Source organism: Oncorhynchus mykiss, chromosome 13 (genome assembly GCF_057628025.1).
Source record: "Oncorhynchus mykiss isolate SJ-2025 chromosome 13, ASM5762802v1, whole genome shotgun sequence".
NCBI classification, from domain to species: Eukaryota; Metazoa; Chordata; class Actinopteri; order Salmoniformes; family Salmonidae; genus Oncorhynchus; species Oncorhynchus mykiss.
In genome coordinates this window covers 48,556,645-48,575,201 of record NC_143034.1, presented here as the reverse complement: position 1 = coordinate 48,575,201, position 18,557 = coordinate 48,556,645, and positions in this window count along the sequence as shown.

Below are 18,557 nucleotides of genomic sequence, written 5' to 3'. Positions count from 1 at the left end.
TGAGAAGCAGCACTTGTCTGCGGGCTTCATTACATCAGGCATCTCCAAGGTCTCTTCCCCCCCCCCCCAAGCAGCTGCTTACAGAGGTTGGAAAGAGTACTCCGTGCTCTTACATTCTGAAGACACACAGGGACTCAGGCTGGAGAGGCTTACCAATCACTGGGAGACGACAGCCTCAGGTAGAGCAGAGCAGAGCTGTGCAGCTGAAGAGCAGTGAGACGCAGTGCCCAGAACATACTAATGCAATGCTCTGCTATGTCTGCCTCTCCATTAGACACAAAGGTAGAATGCCAATATCATTTGACAGCAGTATGTGAGATTTATGATGCATTCATTATGTTTGTAAAAATGACCTTTTCCACTCATGAACATTAATGCGATGGGATTATTGGTAATACCTGTAACATTCATATACGGTATATCTTTCTGGTAATTTATGTACATTCTAGGTGTAGTCAGGGAATATATGCCGTTGTGTTAAAATGATTTACATACTGCTGAGTGAGTGACAGCTTTTTATATTGCACATTTTGAATACATGTGTATCTATTGAATGCACGGACAGTTGTGTACTGTCATTTGGATTTGCTTAGTGACCCTCGTCATAACTCCGGTGTTAATCACAGACTAATGTGAAGCTTTGAAGTCCCCCAGATGGTGTTCTGTGTCATTATTCATGTTGACTGTTAGGGCTCCGTGACCTGTAGCTAATGCGCCAACCTGGGCTGGCCTGAATGTCAATAATAATAAACATGTGGGCATCATTGCTTTTGAAACTTCAAAGGGTGTCACGGTTTCAGAACACAAAGCTGACTGACAACCCCAACCCAAAATAATGAACTTTAATTTATCTGCCTCTCACTTTAATATAATCATGACACCAAAGGTACAAGCATGGTATATGTTTTGCTTTACAACAACATCGATAATATCTGCCTGGAATAAATTCATATTAAAACGTGAAGCATCAATGTTATTGTTCCTTTGTCCGTAGCATAAACAACAGACTGTTCCGGGGAGGTTTAAGTCACGGTGGTTCTGTTACGGGTTTTATACTGCAGTAATTAGAAAGTGCTCTGATGCACTTTGGGGACTCTCCTGAGTCCAACCCTCCTAATGCACTCTGGGTAGGCCCTGCAGCTGTAAAGAGAAGACACCATTGGGTCAAGGACCATACTTGAAGACATAAATCCAGCTGCAGCCTCCCTAGGAAAATTCTTCCAATTTAAAAGGGACATTTTTCATTGCTTCTGACTGTGGTTTATCTGCTGTTCACATGCTGTTGCTATTGTTTTGAATAGTTTCTCAGCTCCAGTCCGAGGCATAATAGCTTTCCCCTAGCAATTGTGACACTGGCAAGCCCTGCTTATAGAGGTCTGACACATAATAAATTCCACTTTCACTGACACACATTGACTAGGGAAAATCAACCCCTCATTGGTGGAAACTCTAAACAGCACACAAATACACACTCAACCACGCACACATACCCACACACACACAGTAAAGTGAAGGTGACAGTGAACCCCAGTCCCTTAATCTCTGCCCAGCTAGCGCATAACGTTCTGAGAACCATATGTTTCTTAGAGCTTGCTGAGAGTCTGGTTGTCCTATGGTTATTTGCATATAACCATCCCACAACTTTCTGGGAATGGTACAGGATAGTTGCTTGGCTTTGGAACTTTCTCAGCACATTTAAGGAAATGTTTTTTCTTCATATTTCATTACTTTAATAAAACATTTCCTAAAAGTTCAAACATGGTTAAATTTCATTTGCATTTTGATGATGTTCTAGGAAGGTTTTATAACTGGTTTGACATTGGGAATGTTCTCAAATAGTTAATAGAGGATAAAAAAAAAAAAACATTATTCTGTGGGAATTTCAGGACTTTAGCGTAACATTTCCAAAAGGTTCCCTCACGGTTCTATTTAAAGTCATGTTCAACAGTGAAGAGGCGACTCCTTGATGTTGGCCTTTTAGGCAGAGTTGCAAAGACAAATAAAATAATACAAATGTAGTTCTTTTTGGGGCATTTAGTGTAACTTGTTTTTTTACTTGTTGTGTATGCAATGTTGCTGCTACCTCATATGACCGAAAATAACTTCTGGACATCAGAACAGCGATGACTCACCACGGACTGGAAGAAACTTTTCCCTTTAACGAGTCCAACGAGAAGGATTTTCTGCTTTCACTGGAACAGACCCAGATCCACGCTTCGCCTTTTGCAAGTAAACTCCCTCTGCCTTTCATTCTTCTTGCTAACGTGCAATCATTGGACAATAAAATGGAGGACCTATGATTAAGATTATCCTACCAACATTAAAAACTGTAACATCTTATGTTTTACCGAGGCGTGGCTGAACGAAGATAAGGACAATATAGAGCTAGCGGGATTTTCCATGCACCGGCAGAACAGAGACGCTGCCTCAGGTAAGACGATGGGTGGGGGGTATGTGTCTTTTTTGTCAATTATAGCTGGTGCGCGATGTCTAATATTAAAGAAGTCTCAAGGTATTGCTCACCTGAGGTAGAGTACCTTATAATAAGCTTTAGACCGCATCTACCAAGAGAGTTATCATCTGTATTATTCATTGCAGTCTATTTAGCACCACAAAACGAAGCTGGCACTAAGGCCACTATCAACCAACTCTATAAGGCCATAAGCAAAGAAGAAAATGCTCAGCCAGAAGTGGCGCTCCTAGTGGCCGGGGACTTTAATGTATACATCTCTGTGTGATGTATGCATCTCTGTGTGTGGAGTAAAGGTGGTCTTGTATTTATTTTCCCCTGGCCGGGATTTAAATCAGTTTTACTAAATCTTTACCAGCATGTCACATGTGCAACCAGGGGAAAAGAAATACAAGACCACCTTTACTCCACACACAGAGATGCATACAAAGCTCTCCCCTGACCTCCATTTGGCAAATCTGACCATTATTCCATTCTCCTGATTCCTGCTTACAAGCAAAAACTAAAGCAGGAAGTACCAGTGACTCGCTCAATACGGAAGTGGTCAGATGACGTGGATGCTACACTACAGTACTGTTTTGCTAGCACAGACTGGAATATGTTCCGGAATTCATCCAATGGCATTGAGGAATACACCACCTCAGTCATCGACTTCATCAATAAGTGCATTGATGACGTCATCCCCACAGTGACTGTACGTACAGTTGAAGTCGGAAGTTTACATACCTTAGGCAAATAAAATGTAACTTCATTTTTCACAATTCTAGCCTTCCACAAGCTTCCCACAATAAGTTGGGTGAATTTTGGCCCATTCCTCCTGACAGAGCTGGTGTAACTGAGTTAGGTTTGTGGGCCTCCTTGCTCGCACACGCTTTTTCAGTTCTGCCCACAAATGTTCTATGGGATTGAGGTCGGGGCTTTGTGATGGCAAATCCAATTATTTGACTTTGTTGTCCTTAAGCCATTTTTCCACAATTTTGGAAGTATGCTTGGGGTCAATGTCCATTTAGAATTTTCCTTCTCGTGATGCCATCTATTTTGTGAAGAGCACCAGACCCTCCTGCAGCAAAGCAGCCCCGCAACATGATGCTGCAACCCCTGTGCTTCACAGTTGGAATGGTGTTCTTCGGCTTGCAACCCTCCCCCCTTTTCCTCCGAACATAACGATGGACATTATGGCCAAACAGTTCTATTTTTGTTTCATTAGACCAGAGGACATTTCTCCAAATAGTACGATATTTGTCCCCATGTGCAGTTGCAAACCGTAGTCTGGCTTTTTTTATAGCAGGTTTGGAGCAGTGGCTTCTTCCTTGCTGAGCGGCCTTTTACGTTATGTCGATATAGCTACTTTTGTACCAGTTTCCTCCAGCATCTTCACAAGTTCCTTTGCTGTTGTTCTGGGATTGATTTGCACTTTTCGGACCAAAGTACGTTCATCTCTAGGAGACGGTGTTTATGGTGTTTATACTTGCGTACTATTGTTTGTACAGATGAACGTGGTACCTTCAGGCATTTGGAAATTGTTCCCAAGGATGAACCAGACTTGTGGAGGTCTACATTCCTTTTTTTGAGGTCTTGGCTGATTTCTTTTGATTTTCCCATGTCAAGCAAAGAGGCACTGAGTTTGAAGGTAGGCCTTGAAATACATCCACAGGTACACCTCCAATTGACTCAAATTATGTCAATTAGCCTATCAGAAGCTTCTAAAGCCATGACATCATTTTCTGGAATGTTCCAAGCTGTTTAAAGGCACAGTCAACTTAGTGTATGTAAACTTCTGATCCACTGGATTTGTGATGCAGTGAATTATAAGTGAAATAATCTGTCTGTAAACAATTGTTGGAAAAATTACTTGTGTCATGCACAAAGTAGATGTCCTAACCGACTTGCCAAAACTATAGTTGTTAACAAGAAATTTGTGAGGTGGTTGAAAAACAAGTTTTAATGACTCCAACCTAAGTGTACGTAAACTTCCGACTTTAACTGTATATAATAGGTGGTGTCAGAGGAAAGCCCATAAAATTGTCAGAGACTCCAGTCACCCAAGTTATAGACTGTTTTCTCTGCTACCGCACAGCAAGCGGTACCGGAGCACCAAGTCTAGGACCAAAAGGCTCCTCAACAGCTTCTACCCCCAAACCATAAGACTGCTGAGCAATTCATAAAATCCCCACCGGACAATTTACATTGAACCCCCCCATCCCTTTTATACACTCGCAGTTTGTTTGTTACCTATGCATTGTCACTTTGCCCCCACCTTCATGTACAGATTACCTCAACTAGCCTGTACCCCACCACACTGACTCGGTACCGGTGCCCCCTGTATAAAGCCTCGTTATTCTTATTCTTATTGTGTTACTTTTATTATTACTTTTTATTTTAGCCTACTTGGTAAATATTTTCTTCTTCTTGAACTGCACTGTTGGTTAGGGGCTTGTAAGTAAGCATTTCACAGTAAAGTCTACACTTGTTGTATTCGGCGCATGTGACAAAAACATTTTGATTTGCTTTGATTTGATAGGAGAGCATCCTGGAGTCGCCTCTTTACTGTTGACTTTGAGACTGGTGTTTTGCGAAGCTACCAGTTGAGGACTTATGAGATATCTGTTTCTCAAACTAGACACTCTAATGTTCCTCTTGCTCAGTTATGCTCCGGGGCCTCCCAATGCTATTTCTATTCTGGTTAGGGCCAGTTTGCTCTGTTCTGTGAAGGGAGTAAAACACAGCGTTGTACAAGATCTTCAGTTTCTTGGCAATTTCTCGTATGGAATAGCCTTCATTTCTCAGAACAAGAATAGACTGACGAGTTCCAGAAAAAAGTTATTTCTTTCTGGCCATTTTGAGCCTCAACTAGTCTAAACAATGCCAGTTTTATTGCTTATTTAATCAGAACCACAGTTTTCAGCTGTGCTGACATAATTGCAAAAGGGTTTTCTAATGATCAATTAGCCTTTTAAAATGATAAACCTGGACTAGCAAACACAACGTGCCATTGGAACACAGGAGTGATGGTTGCTGATAACGGGCCTCTGTACTCCTATGTAGATATTGCATTAAAATCGACAGTGTCCAGGTACAATAGTCATTTACAACATTAACAATGTCTACACTGTATTTCTGATCAATTTGATGTTATTTTAATGGGCAAAAAATGTGCTTTTCTTTCAAAAACAAGGACATTTCTAAGTGACCCTAAACTTTTGAACGGTAGTGTATGTGGTCTACAGTATCTGTGTTTGGAGTTTAAAAAAAAGAAAAAGAAATAAATAATCTAGCAGTGTTATTAAAGGCCTTTATGAAACATTCAGTGAAAGTGTTATGGAAGTTATTCAAAAACCTCCAAATAAGCTTTCATTTTTGCTCTCAAAGCATTAATAAAACCTCCCGAGTAAAATGTTCTCAGACCTCCCTTAGAACCTAAAAATAAACGTTTCCAGAACTGTCTAAAGTTGTGCATCTGTTTTTACCGGGCAGGAAACGTATGGCTTCGTTCCCACAAGCCACGTGAAACCAAAAACATGCGTTCCCACAACTTCCAAGGAACCAAATGTGCTCGCTGGGTGCTTACCCTTGACGGTGGGGAACATTTTGTTAACACTAATGAAACGGTGATCTGGAGGGTCACGTTGGGTGAACCAATCACCTCCACTCCGCTGCAATGTGTCACCTTTTATAAGGGAACGTCATAACTTATTGTGCTGCGTCAGCCATTGTCTTATGATGACTGGAAATGGTTATATCTTGGCCAAAGCCGATGAGTAGTACCGTTTCCCTTTTCAGAAGTTATCTGGGGGAAAGGTTAAATATCCAATTTCATTTAGTTGGTTATTCTGGCAGAAGGTGATTTTGCTGAGTGAAATTCATCTGGACATAAAACTGTGTGTGCTGCAGAAAATATGGTTGTTTCAGTTGAACAAAGAATTTAGGGCAGCGATATTCATGTTCTCTAAAACACGGAATGAACTCCGGGACATTTTTGATGATGGGCTAGCTACTGTTAGCCTTTCACTGCTATAAGATAAAGAATGATGCTGATGCACTAGTAAATTGTTTTGAAACATTTACATCATGACACAGTATTCATGACCCTTTTGTTGAATGGGGGTATTGTTGTATTTTAGAGAAAAGATTATGTTTGCACAGCTGGGTGAAACAGGCTCTATGATTTGAAAAGTGATTGATATCAGTGAATGTACACTACATACATACTGATAAATCTGGGCACTGGCAGGGTGGCCTAGTGGTTGGGCGTTGGGCTAGTAACCAAAAGGTTGCAAGTTTGAATCCCCGAGCTGACAAGGTTCAAATTTGTCATTCTGCCCCTGAAAAAGGCCGTTAACCCACTGTTCCTAGGCCGTCATTGAAAATAAGAATTTCCTCTTAACTGACTTGGGTAAAATAAAACTGTTCTCAGATGAGCTAGATTATGAAACACAAACACTCGTCTCTTCATCCTCATCTCTTCACGACTGCCACTTCCTTTGTGTATCATAATTGATGACAGCTCAGCCCACTATGGATCAGGGAATTTCATTAATATCACAAAGGAGTCAATCTGCCGACTCCACTTCTCCACTGTTGTCTCCAGATATCTCTGCCAATAGTCATGGCTTAAGACTACAATGGTCTGCTCCCACTCTCCTCCCCCTCTACAGCTAAGATTCAAATCTGTCTATGTGTCCTTTCTTTTTACAGCCATTGTCATTCATGATACATGTGAGGGATGAATATTTCAGCACATTACATTAATGTGATTGCTCTTTGACTGATCTGAGGATAAATTATAATATTGAACCACACAAAATAAGGAATCGTCGACTCCTGTCAAGGAAGACTGTAACTTCCAATTCCCACATTACTTTGAATAGTTTTGCAAAAAGTAGACAAAGAATTAGAGGCCATCTCACATCCTTACTATGTACTGCTCTAATAAAAATGTTATATTTCCTCCATTACTCTCCCGAATTGGTTTAAGAAACAGGCATTACTGCATAATGAATTTCAACAAGAATACAACAATATATCACTCATAACAATCTAGCCAATAGCTTGGCATAAAACCCAAACTCTCACAGCCCTCTAAGGAGACTAAGGTGTTTATCCTAGTCTCAGGCTTGGTAATTCTCCAGGACATTGGGGGAGGGTTTTTCTCTACGGAGTGCACTAGATAAGTAGCCTTGCCATAGGTTCTTGTCATGGGGGTAAGTGTGAGTGATGACCAGTGAAGCACACCTCTTTGGTACATCTCCTTCACCCCTGCCACTGTCCGTAATGCTGCTTAGTGCTGCCTGGCACAGAGAGCTGGTGCCCTACTTGTTTGTTTTTTTTGCACACAGTGCCACATTGTCTTGGTGGCACATAGCCATTCATAGCAGTCTCTACATTTGCTCAGTAGTTGCATGTCTGTAATCAATATTGTCGCGCTGTACCATTGCATCACAGCTCCTCAGTAGCTCTGGAGGTCCTATTACGAGATATGGGAAATATCTAAATAATTACTGGCTATGTCATCTGATCCAATTAAATGGATTTGATGAGGCGCTGTCCTCCCGCTGTCATTGATGGCGGGATATAGGGCATAGATTTCTGTTCATTCATTGCTCATGGTAATTCTGGGTGAATATTATGATGGCCTTGTCTTTGAGGTAGTAAAGTCTGGGTGAATAGCACTTACCCCAAATTGCAGTGAAGTCCCTTCAGAGAGACAAATAACAATCAAAGACCTTAAATACAGATGGATTCTTTTCACAACATGAGCACACCTCTTTTCAGCTGTGCACTTCAAACGAGACCCACAACACTAATCCCTCCCTCTGAGGACGTGACTCCTCCAACAAAGCATGTCTAATTTGGAGAAGATAAAGGAAGTAAAGGGGTTTAAATGAGCCAGAAAATGTCATGCATCTGCCCTAGCCTCTTTGATGGGAGTCCATCCACTTTGATTTTAATGTGAGGATGTATGTGGCTGTTTATGTATGCTGCTTTCTAGTTGAGAGAGCATGGCCCTGCTCTATTACATGGGTTAAGACTCCTGTAGAGATCACCTGAAACCTGTTTCGGACTCCCCCCCTCTCCTCTTTCTCTCTCACACGTCGCCGCTCTACTGATGGCCTGAGTGCCTGTCAAGCATGTGACAGTAAAATCAAATATATAAGACTAATGCAAATCACACAGGCTTAGAAATGGCTGATGTAGGTTATGACTCATTATGCTCTTAGGACATCTCCTGCTTTAAGACTTTACTCTAGATTATAAAGACCAGACCAACAGTTTGGACTATATTTCTCTTAGCTATTAGATTAAATGTGCAATAGAATTTCGGGGGAAATCTTTCAACATAGCGTAATAATGTGACAGCTATTCAAAAGTGAGTTCAGTGAGTTCTATGGTCAGTAAAACCAGGATATTAAATATTATAACATGTCAGCACAATATGGTCGTAATTTAACCTTACTGGGCTTTTCATAAAAAGACTGATGTAATTGTAGCAAAGCAAAAATGCAATTCTACAGTTTACTTGAAATCGTGTCAAGTTAGATGTTTCACACACACTGTCCTCCTGAGTCTAGATGATAGATGGTATTGCCATATACTGTAAATCCTATTTGCGGAATGATTAACACCTTCTCCCCTGCATTTGTTGTCTACGAGAAAAGGCTATCAACACCATCACAAACCATTGACCAATAAGTCCACATTACAAAAGCATATCTGAAAGTCATGTGAGGCAATCAGTACCACTAATACACAGGTACATTTAAATGCTAGGTGCTCACTGTAAATCACAATAAAACTAGGAGGTGAGAGAGCACAGAGATGGTGTCAGCGCAAATATCTCTGAATAAGAGAAGCAGACAATCTTCTGGAAGTGTTGGCAAGTGAAGATGTCAACGTGCGACCAACCAGGTACAGCAGGGAGCATGTGGTGCCGGAGCAGAGGTTGGAGCCTCCTCAGACAACAGGTCTGACGCCACACTGTTCGCTAATGGATCTGGGGGAAAAGGAGGACATCTTGCATGGGGTTATGACTCCAAACACATAAACAGCCCTGGAAGCCCCAGCAGTTCCAGGTTGAGGGAACAGATTGCTCCAATTACAGTAAGCCTCACGCACTACAGTCCCCCCTGACGCATGCGTCGGTGTGCTTGGAGTGGGCTCCGGGAAGCTGCACGCTGCTGCGGAGCACTGGGGCCAAACACGCATCCTTATACCAATCAGTATTCAGCTTGAACGAAGGAGAGACATCTCCATTTCGCCCCCTCCGCTTCCGTTTCAAATTCTGTTCAGAAACCTGGTATCTATAGTCGCCAATTCAGGTGAATGGCACCCACTCTCTGAATTTATAAAAAACAATGTATTCTCCAACAGCATTCCTGAGCACATCAATCTGAGAGAGATGCTTTCCCAACCACCACCTTCACAGGCAATGCAGGTTTCAGATGAATCCCATGACAAAGCAACCCCATATCGGATCCGAGTCCTAGTGTCTGCCTGATCCTTTAATTGGCAGCATCAAGTAATGCACAACATGTTAGGAACTAGCAGCATTGGGAATCGCATGCATTAATTGTGGGCCGCAGTTGAACAATTGACTAATTGATCAAGGCCTTTACAAAGGTAGATCATTCATGGCGGCAACACCAGGAGAGAGGAGCCTTGTCATCGATGATTCATGTGTCTCTTGGAGGAGAGCCGGTCTCCGTCGACTCTTTTGTTCAGCGGGCCTGGTGTGAAGGGTTGTATCATCAGCACCTCCGCCCAACTCCTCACTTCTCCCTCTAAATCAGAATTAAAAAGGTGAGCCCAGTGTTAACAGGTTGCCACAAATGATACAGTGTATATGTCTGTATGCTCCCCTGGATGGAGGTTGGCTGCACTCCCTGTACACCACCACGACACAGGGAAGATGTATGGCTGTGCTTTAATGAAAGGAACCTACACCACAGAGGAAATGTCTCTATCGCACAGGTAGTGCAGTAATCATGCCCTTGTGTACGTGGTAGCGAATGAAAAGTTTGACAACATTGTGAGGCCTGAGGAGGTTGTGGAGGATAGGGAGGAGAGGCTGAGGGAGACTGCTATTGCTGCTGCCTGGTGCTGTGAGCTACAGCAACCAACTCCACCGGTAGCACTGTCGCAATGGGACTACTGAACGGGAACATTTGGCTCCAGGGAACTCTTTATTAGTCGTATTAGAATAAGGTGAGGAAGACTGTGAGTTATGGTTAAGACTGTGTTACGTAAAGGTTGAGCAGTTGAACAGTCCTATTACGTGTCATAAACTGTGTAAGTAACAGCAGTAATGGTAATGATTAGTAGTAGTTTTTACTGGTAGGCTTGGAGATGGAGTCTTTTATCTTTAAATTTTGTCCAACATTAATTATTTTAATCCTAGTAGTCTCAGTGCCTACTCCGTCCTTTTCACAGCCATTCGAAGAGTGACTTTGCCTTTGATAAGATGATCTGACATGTTGGAGACAGAATGGAAACTTCTTTCTTGTTGAGGTGTGCTGTCACAGTGGTTTAAAGACAGTGGTCTGTGGCACATACTGAGATGGGCCCTGCAGATTGTTCAGATAGGGAACTGTTCAAGTCATGCACTGTAAATCAAAGTGTTTTTCCCCCCTCTTGCCTGTGTCCGGAAGAAAATACATTGACTGCATTGAAAAATAGCTTGACGGGTACGACTTGAATTGTTTGTGTAATTTCACACAGGCTCCTTTCTGCCAGCGGCGACCCGCCCATTCGGGCATTGGGGGAGGCGCCTGACTTGTGATTGTTTAAAAAAAAAAAAAAATCAAAATATGATATAATTCATGGATTATGTTTTAAATGCTCATAAAAGTGCAGGACATGTGTACATTTTCCTGTTTAAAAAATATATTGTTCCAAACATGCTGATCAGTGACTGCCATGGAAGCATAGGCCATGTGAACAATGCTTGGATTGTTTAACCAGCCATTTTCTATGAGTGGTAAATGCAGCATAAAATGTAACAGTACAAAGTAAATGGACAGTCCTGGGGCACTCACATGTGCGTCTGGTCCAAATGTCTGGGTCTGTTTTAGTTTCCCTCCCCCAATGAGTCTCTCGGTCACATCAGACGGCTAACTTCCACGTGAGACTAGATCTGCTCTATCAGGTACAAATGGCGCTAAAGCAAATAGCTAATTGTAATGAACTTGTAAATACACAATCATAACAGTCATGGAAGCCTGGCACCTGATAAACTGGACGGCTATCTCCAACAAGAGTCTAAGGACAGAGGGAGACAGTAGCTAGAACATTCTCGTCACGGATCTGGTAGGACAAAAAGCATGGCCATATTCTTCACACCCATGTTGTTCATCAGGTTCTACTGGTGACAGGGTGACATCAAATCAAATCAAATGTTATTTGTCACATACACGTGTTTAGCAGATATTATTGCTGGTGTACCTAAATGCATGTGTTTCTAGCTACAACAGTGCAGTATTATCTAACACGTAATGTCGAACAATTTCACAACAATACACACAATACACACAAATCTAGTAAAGTAAAGTTCAAGTAAAGTAATGGAATTAATAATATAGAAATATTTGGGTGAGCAGTGTCAGAGCAGCATAGACTGATACAGCAGAATATGATAGAATACAGTATATACATATGAGATGAGTAATGCAAAATATGTAAACATTATTAAAGTGACACACGTTCCATTATTAAAGTGGCCAGTGATTTCATGTCTATGTATATAGGGCAGTAGCCTCTAATGTGCTAGTGATGGCTGTTTAACAGTCTGATGGCCTTGAGATAGAAGCTGTTTTTCAGTCTCTCGGTCCCAGCTTTGATGCACCTGTACTGACCTCTTCTTCTGGATGATAGCGGGGTGAACAGGCAGTGGCTCGGGTGGTTGTTGTCCTTGATTATCTTTTTTGCCTTCCTGTGACATCGGATGCTGTATATGTCCTGGAGGGCAGGTTGTTTGCCCCGGTGATGCGTTGGGCAGACCGCACCACCCTCTGGAGTGCCCTGCAGTTGCGGGCTCTCCAGATGCTTCTATTTGTCTGTGCTGGTGAAGTTGCAGTACCAGGCGGTGATACAGCCCGACAGGATGCCCTCAATTGTGCATCTGTAAAAGTTTGTGAGGGTTTTAGGTGGCAAGACAAATTTATTCAGCCTCCTGAGGTTGAAGAGGCGTTGTAGCTCATTCTTGACCACACTGTCTGTGTGAGTGGACCATTTCAGTTTGACAGTGATGTGTACACCGAGGAACTTGAAGCTTTCCACCTTCTCCACTGCTGTCCCTTCTATGTGGATAGGGGTGTTTCCTTTGCTGTTTCCTAAAGTCCATGATCAGCTCATTTGTTTTGTTGGGTGAGAGCTATTTTACTGGCACCACAATCCCAGGGCCCTCACCTCCTCCCTGTAGGTTGTCTCGTCATTGTTGGTAATCAGGCCTACTACTGTTGTATCGTCTGCTTAATGATGAGATTGGAGGGTACTATGGTGTTGAATGCTGAGCTATAGTCAATGAACAACATTCTTACATAGGTGTTCCTCTTGTCCAGATGGGATAGGGAAGTGTGCAGTGTGATGGCGATTGCATCGTCTGTGGATCTATTTGGGTGGTAAGCAAATTGAAGTGGGTCTAGGGTGTCAGGTAAGGTAGAGGTGATATGATCCTTGACTAGTATTTGATTGTGAGGTATTCTAGGTCAGGTGAACAAAATAACTTGAGGACCTGTATGTTATCACAATCCCACCATGAGTAGTTAATCATAAAACATATACCCCCACCCTTCTTCTTCCCGGAGAGATATTTATTCCTGTCTGAGCGATGAACTGAGAACCCAACTGACTGAACGGACTCATATATGTATGACTCATATATATATATCCTATGTACGTATATCCTGAGAGAGCCATGTTTCCGTGAAACAGAGTATGTTACAATCCATGATGTCTCTCTGGAAGGAAATCCTCGCCCTGAGCTCATCAACTTTATTATCCAGAAACTGAACATTGGCGAGTAATGTACTCGGAAGCGGTGGGTGGTGTGGGCGCCTCCTGAGTCGGACTAGAAGTCCATTCCGAGTACCTCTCCTCCTCTAGTTGTGTTTTGGGTCAGGCTCTGGAATCAGTTCACTTGCCCTGGGGGATACGAACAAAGGTAAAAAAAAAATAGATACACTTAGGATACAAGTAAGGTTTAATGAATGACATTAATGCTGTTCTGTAATCAGTACAGTGTTACATAATAACTCCTAATGCTTTATAGAACCATTTGTGTGAGAATGAAGCTGTTTCCATTGGTGAACCAGTTACATCACCAATGTCAAAATACAATCTCAACTAAATGTTTCAATGGACAGACAGCCTTGCCGTGTGACTGCCCGAGGCTACTCTCCACTAAAGTAGACAGAAGAAAATAATTAAATGGTTTGGGCTTTGATTTCAGAGGAAGTGTAAGAAGCTTTTGGGCAACTGCAGTTCTTCAGCCAGTTCAATTATGTGTCTTCACCATCATTTATGACTCTGCCTCTTTTTCCAGAGACGGTCTAAAATGTGCACAATATTTGTTGCATAATTAGCCATGTAGGCTAATATGACAAAGCATGTTCTTTCGTCTCCACTTTTTTAAATAATGGACTGGTTGTTTATATGGACTGGTGAAACATATGGTCTTGCAGATAGATCTAGGAGGGAACATCCAATGTTTTGTCGTTTTTGGTAAAAGGTAGGGGGAAGGAAAGCAAAAGCAGGAAGTTCTTAGTCTGACTGATTCATTATTACTGTCCAAATGCCATTTTTTCATAACAGGAAATGATCATAATCTACAATATGGAAGACTCGATTTAAAACCATTTTCATAACACCTTCAGTTTCCAAGGATACCACAGAGGCAGCTCTATTATTTAGAGTCCTGTGGGGACACCATTTGTGTTACAGAGGAAAATCCACACATGATGTAAGAGAATTTGTGCATTTTTACATTTTGGTCTTTACTTTAAAAACATAATTTGCTTTGTCATTTGTTTGTATCGTGTTAAGATGGAGTCGTCCAGAACGCAATATTCAGAGAACAAGTGAAAACAGGGGATAATCAAAGGATCCTTATGCAAACATCTGACTGTAATGTGAAGATCAAAGGTCTCATGAAGTCAGAGGGCCTGAGCAAAATATTTTATGTTCAATGCCATCTCATGGGCACTCACCGATCAAGGAAGTATGGGGGAGAGAGATTAAAGAAATTTGAAATAAATGACTACTCTGTTTTGTCCAATGCACGTTAAAGCACCTCTCTCTGCCAAAGAAAAATAACGAAAGGGGCTTTTTATGAAAATTAGTTAAATAATGATCTAGTGGCATGACAGGTGTATGGAAATTATTTATTGTAATGGAAATAAAATGGATGCAAATGATGTTCTTAAAGTCAGGAAGCGTCACTGTCCAACAGGCTTAAGTGAGCAGAGTGGCAATGAGGGGGAGGCTCATTGCTAAGCGAGGATAGAGTAGAAATCATCAAGCTACTCCTTAGATCTCCTAAATCAATAGCAAGCGATGGCATACACTTGTCAGGGTTCTGCACAGCCTTGAACGATGAAAGTGCAGCACCTACAGTATCGCACACGGTTCCAACTGAAAGCTAGACTCTCTTCTGCCACTATGTATCCTCCTCTTTCCCCTCTGAAATGACCTGGCAGTTGGTGGTGGCAGAAACAGAGGCAGGTCACAGGTGCCAGAGAAATTATCAATCTCCTACTCCCATAGAAAACAAGTGTGAACGTTTACCCTCCCACGAGTGCAGAGAGGACTGTGCGTATGCATCCACCCAGGGCATTAGATTGTACTGGTACTGGAGCGAAGAATAGACTCCTCTACACAAGCAAAGGTGACTGCTGACCTAGTTTGAGACTAAGTCTCAAGGTCACACTTCCTCCCACACTTCCTGAAGGTTTTGTTTGTTCACAAGCTGCCCAAAGCCATTCTTATACTCAGGTGAACACAAGGAAGTGTGTTTTTCTATACACTCTAGGATCATTCTATATAGATAACAGCAACACCTACAGACTACTTTCGGTTTCTGTTGTGGTAGTCATCTTGAGTAGAATGTACTGCAGTCAAAAGAAACTCTCAGAATTGAAAAGGGAGCTTCTATTTGTCTGTGCGGATATCTTATCACCTCAAATAATCAGTTAAATTCTGAATGGACCCCAGGACAATTATCTTCCCGACCTTGTATTCAACATTGAATAAATCCGCTTATCAATGTGAACATTCACTTTGTGTTGCTTTCAAAATAGCTGTTTCCAGCCGCTCAGAGTCCTTAAGGGAACCAACATCAGTATCCTTTTGATGCCAAATACGGTCACAACAATGCGCTGGGAACTTATATAAAGAGCATGTTTTCTCCATATAGCATGTGACATAGTTAATCAACACAAAGAGCGATCTAAACATGATTTTAAAAACTTTCTTTGGTTTTTGCTTACTAGTGCGCTTAGCAGTAATAATACAGTAGAAACACATGGGTTGACAAGCAGTTTGCTGCCACACTACTGCCCTCTACTGGAAAATAAGCGTTTTACAGTGTGAAATACCATTTGGAAATGGTGGGAAATTACTTGAAAGTATTTGTTTTTAAAAAATGCTGGTACTGAGAATTTTGAGATAAAACCTTCAGGTTCCTTTGAAACATACTGACAGAATAACACTCCAGATTTAATGCACAGTGTGCCTTATTCCATCTCGTGTATGGGGTATTCTACATCCACATGATCAACCATATAAATGCTTTATCATCCCAACACACCAGGGAGGGAATCTGAACACGTGTCAACATAATCCATCACACAGGAGGTCTCTACCATTCTGAGGTCTATAAAACAAGAGGCTCCTCATTTGAATGAAAGCGTCTCCACGAACGGGAGTCAATTTGCATCCCTGGTTGAGTGCACATTCCATAATCGAATCATTACCTCATTAATTAAGATGTAATAAAGGATATCTAATTGTAACTGCTACCCACAGTCCATTATTCTGATATATGATGAGAGAGAGACCATCTCATCAATGTCATCAACTTTATTCAAATTTTTACTGTCGGCTGGATCTAGGTCTCGATTTCATTGTCCTTTGGTTTCGGTTTTAGGGTTTTGGTTGTCTCTTTCCAGAGGAACGATGGCTTAAGAGTGCACTGGTGACCCACTTTGCATTTACAAAAACAGAACTAAATACATCTGTGGATTCCACATTACAAAATGTTTTCGTTTGCACACTTATGTCACATTCTCTTTTTTTCTCTCTGTCTAAAAACCAAAGAAAATCAGAATGCTAGATGGTGCCCACTCTTCATATATACTATGCCTATTATATGAGTAACATCAAAGCCAGCTTAAACTTTCCCTACCACTCACCACTAACTGTCCCTTGTGGATATGTCCTGCTGTTAGAATGAGTAGGTGAATCCTGCCACTACTTCCATTTCCGTCCCTTCAGGCCTCGCTTGCCAATTGCCAGGAGGGACATGCCCACTTTTCCCCCACACAGACAGCTGTCTAAAAACATTCATCATATCCAGTAAGACAAGTAGCCACAAAACATCATGTTCTATCTCTCTGTACGACCTTGTTAGAAAGAGAAATACATTTCTCTTTGGCAGAAATATTGAATACACTAAATAATCCTATTGACAAGGACTAACCTGCAATACCGCCCCATTGGCTTTCGTGTCATTGGCTCATTGGCTTTTTGCATCTCTAACACCGTCAGCGACATACAGATGCCACCTATACTTGATCATTCAAACCACTGATTCAGGCTGTAGAGAGACATGGGACTATTGCCCCCTCTGTCTACCCTGAAACAGCTGTTTTAGCTCTAATTAAAGGGAAGTAGCAGGTGTCACCTGAGCCCCTACTGTGGGGCCACACCTGGTTGCATTAATTTGATCCAAAGTGGTTTAGACGGACTGCCTGCACTGTGGCGTCTCACATTAGGCCACGGGAACTGAGCACCTGCCTGGATTGAGCTGAGCAACAGCACTACAGCTCTGCTCTACAGTGTAGAGGCATGCCAAACTGGCGGAAGTGTGTCTTTTCAATGACCTCAGGGACGGTTCAGTCATTTCTGCCACCGCAGCTGAGAAGTGGCAGCATCTGTAAATTAACAAGCTTTTGATGCGGACCTGTGGTCACTTTGAGATAAGGGCTGGCTGTACCCAAGATAATTGCCTTGTGTTCGGAAAGCGCCTGAGGCTGAAATACCTGCTTGTTGTAGGCCTTCTTATGATTTCACAGGACATTTAACTTTATACCTCTCATTTGTTACATCTTCAAGGCATTTACAAATGTCCATTAAGAGTATCCATGAAGCGTAGGAGGAACCCTTAACCTCAAACGGCTTGATGCATGCATAAATTGTCTTTGTGATGCTCAGAGATACTGCAGTGGTCAGTAGTTATATTGACATGGCAGCTAGGGAGTAGAACACAGTCCCCTGGGGAGTTGCTTCACTGAGCCAATTCATGTTTGTACTGCATGTGCAATTACACGAGCCTTAAAGAAATATAAACTACAAACTAGCCCACAGTTTTCAATTTTGCCAGGATCAGACTTATCAATGCTATATTGTATTGTCTCTTTGACAACCCAATCTGCGACGTACAATTTGACATTTACATCATCCAGGTATGCTCCCATGTCAGTTTGATTGGCTGCTGCCTGAGGTAACACTGTGCTTTCTGTTGTACCCGTTTATTTTTAGCAAAACAATACATTAATTTCATGAGTCAACAGGCTAAGACTGGCAGCTTGTTTAGAGCTAAACAGTGTTTAATTGGATTCTGATCCACGGCAACACCACCGCAGGGTTATTTCATTCCATTATTTTTTTTCAGAGAACCAGGAGTGTAATGGGGGGGGGGGTGATTTCATCCCTGCGATGGGGCCTTGGTGGTTTAGTGTTGCAGGCCCCTGGGAATGTTCTGTTGACAGTCACGCTCCACGCTGCCCTGATGCCCTGGCTGGCTGGGGTCCTGGCATCCCTCATAATGTCACCAGCAGCGCTTATGCTGCTAATGCTGCTGCTGCTGCAATGGAGA